The sequence below is a fragment of the Ipomoea nil genome, unplaced genomic scaffold (assembly GCF_001879475.1).
Source record: "Ipomoea nil cultivar Tokyo-kokei standard unplaced genomic scaffold, Asagao_1.1 scaffold1993, whole genome shotgun sequence".
NCBI classification, from domain to species: Eukaryota; Viridiplantae; Streptophyta; class Magnoliopsida; order Solanales; family Convolvulaceae; genus Ipomoea; species Ipomoea nil.
Window position 1 is genome coordinate 2,340,833 of NW_017618421.1, and position 3,380 is coordinate 2,344,212.

At 35.4% G+C, this 3,380-nt stretch overlaps 1 long non-coding RNA gene across 1 annotated transcript; it reads left to right on the top strand.

Annotated features, from left to right (window-relative positions):
* The first annotated feature begins 1,663 nt into the window (after positions 1-1,663).
* Positions 1,664-2,281, top strand: LOC109147311. The gene is made up of 2 exons (XR_002048629.1): positions 1,664-1,749; positions 1,975-2,281. It is a non-coding gene; the product is annotated as an uncharacterized LOC109147311 (long non-coding RNA).
* The last annotated feature ends 1,099 nt before the right edge of the window (positions 2,282-3,380 follow it).

Consider the following 3,380-nt stretch of genomic DNA (forward strand, 5'->3'; position numbering starts at 1 on the left):
CGTACGGTTTGTCGATTGGGACCTATAGGGCATGTGGCCTCCATTAGATACCGGACTCGGTCGGGAACGGAATCCTGAGAAGTGGTGGCAAAAGGCTCGCGCCACGTGGCGGCGCTCCTTGGGCAGAGTGCTTGCGGGTGCATGACGGCCACGCGATCGACATGTCGAGACCCCGGATCTCGCCCCCTCACCCCTATAAATACCTGCATTTATGAAACTGAGGAGGACTTTTGACTCTTAGCTTGACCGGGAACTGTTCGACCCACTGTTGACTGACCCTGAGCTCGAGCCCTAGACATACGTACGGGATCGTAGAGGCATTCGTATATACTTTATCAATAACTTAATAAAAGTTTATACTATATCACCCATAATTTATTAAATATGCTAGAGAAATGTATTATTACTGTAAACCTTTTATCTAGCATATTTAATAAATTGCTGGTGATATTGTAATTGTGAGTAATATAGTACGAATTTTTGTTAAGTTAGAATAAAAATTTTAAAGAGTTGATGTTATAATATTTTTATAGAAATTATAAAATTTGAATAAAAACATGTAAATTTTTGTTGAGTACTATTGACTCTATTACAATGTAGTATTTGTCTAGATATGCTGCGGTTTGACCACCAGGTCTTTGTAGCGATTTAAAATTTTGAAAAAAAATGTCATTGATCATATTAGTATATAATTATAATAACAATTTTTTGAAAAACACATTTATAAATACTTGAAATTTGATAAAAATGTAAAATAAAATACATGAAATGTAATTTACACACACAATAATATTAATGAACTATACAATTGTAATTTGTAAATTTGCTTGACAAATAGATTTTGCATTTGCCCTAAACAATTTTAAAACGATTTCGCAATTAAAAGGATATAAATGTAGTAAACAGATTTTTCAATGATTGTACATATCAAAATAACTTGATTCAATTATCCCATCATATTTTCTTTTGTCTTAGACAATTCTAACAGGGAGTAACTTGGTGCTATTATATTTTATTATAATTATAATTAGTCAATATTTTTAATTTGCATAATTTGTATACATTTTTCTTATATAACTACTAGTATTTTTATGCGCGATGCGCAAAAAATATGTGCTCAATATTAGTATTTTATATTAATTTTTTATATTTAAATTATTATAAATAATAATAATAATAATAATAATAATAATAATAATAATAATAATGTAAAACATTTTTATACATTTGATATTTATATGGTAGGAAATAACTAACATACAACTCCAATATATAATTTATATATATTATTATTATTATTGAAAAAGATAATAAAATATATATATAAAAAAGTTAACGTAAAAAACGAACATAAATGAAGGGTATAACCTTCATTCACACTTATTATGCTTTTAGATATTAAACTATACACTTAAACAATTATATTCTAGGGGGTGTTTGGTTGGCATGAATTGCATTGGAATTGAATTGTAATTCAATGAAATGATAAACTACATTGTTTGGTTGGAGGGAATTGCAATTCCCTCAATTCATTGAATTGCAATTCATAGGTCCCCCCTATGAATTGCAATTCAATGAATTCATCCAAGAGGGAAAGGGAAGGAAATGACATATTTGTCCTTGAATGTTATTATTAATATTAGTTTTGTTTGTTGGCCATTGTTCGGTGGACAAATAGTGAGGTTCAAAGATGCTATCAACTTTATTAACCAAAATCTACAAAAATTGGAGTCATACTTATCTACAATAGTAAGAGTTCTATCTAGAATTGTTCTCGCTGATTTATAATGAGTGTTTACTGTTTGTTTGTATTTTTTTCCCATGATCGTCTTTTGAAATTTAAGAAACCATTAATTTAATTCTTGCTTGTTGCAATAGTAGTTGAATCGTATGATTGAAAGAGATAAAAGATTTTGATTTATTTGTTTGTACAACAGCAAATTGTAAGAAAAGAAAACTCTTTATATTTTGTAGGCAATTGGCTATATGGATTTGATGTTGCTGTGTGTAATGTATCCGATGCTGAGGATGAAATCGAGTTTGAAGTCGACTCCAGTTGTCTGCAAATCATCTAAAGCAGTCATGAAAAGGCTTTAGAAATAGCCAGAACCGACCCCCCTAAAATTAGACATTTGTTATTTTTAGGCTTTGAGTCCTTTCTTTCTATTATATAATTGACAATAAGTTAAAATTATCGTATTAAATTTAAAGAGCAGTAATTATTTGAGGATAATTTGTATTAAGTTTTACAGCAATGAAATGTTTTTTTTTTTTTTCTTTTTACTTAACTAATTTCTGACCACCTTTGATGGTCGGAAAGTGCCACATTATAATATTGGCTAAAGTGTATCCCGTGAACCATTCCTCATTATTCATGCCGCACCATGATCTTTAATAAGTGATATTTAGAGCTATAAACTAATTTTATTTTTTCATCTAGCATTTTTTTAGGTTATTCAGTAATCTTGATGACATGGCCCGGTAATAAGCTGATGTGTACTTATTTTTAAGCAATTTTTTTAAAAAAAAACAAAAAAACTAAACGATACTATTCAGATTCTTCGTTCCCCCAGGTTCTGTCGCAAAGCTCGCCGGGAGAGGGAGATCGCCGGCTACCAAGCTCCGCTGGAATTGCTCTGCTCGCCAGAGGAGATGCCACTGCACTGCTTCGCCGGTACAGAGGTCGCCGGCGTTGCTGTCGCGGAGTGCTGTTCTGCTTCACACGCTGCTGACCAAATACAGAGGTTGCCGTGCTGAACGCGCCGGAAAAGATGAGTCGCCGCTGTGCCTGCTGCTCACTGACGGGAGAAGAGTCACGCCTCTGCTCAGCTGCTGGCACGCGGGAGAAGGTGAGGTCTCGAAAGCAATTTCTTTACCCAAGCGAGTCCTAGGCCTGCATTGAACGCCATGAACTTGTAGGAAGACTCATACTTCACCGTCCCCTTCTTCGATATCCATATCTCCGGCTTGAACTCCGCCGCGTCTTCTCCCCATATCGACTCCATCCTCTCCATTGCGTACAAAGGGATCATTATTTTCATCTTGGGGTGGACGGAATGGCCGCTGGGTTGAGTCTCTGTTTGAACTGACTCCTTGTGCTGGAATGCACACGGTGGGTATAACCTCAAAGACTCGCAAATGGAGGCGTGTAGGTACACCAGGGGCTTTAGCTCTTCTACTTTGAAAACTCTCCATTTTTGGGATTGGTGTTTGGGGATGAGGGTTTTGATGAATTCCTCTCTGATTTTGGAGGCTTGGGTGAGCTTCTTCTCCTTCCCAACTCCCACCCATCTCTGCAGCTTCCATATGCACTCCGACATGATGTGGCGGACCGAAATGGCTTCCTCGGCATCATCCATGGCTTTCGAGAACGGAGCCTC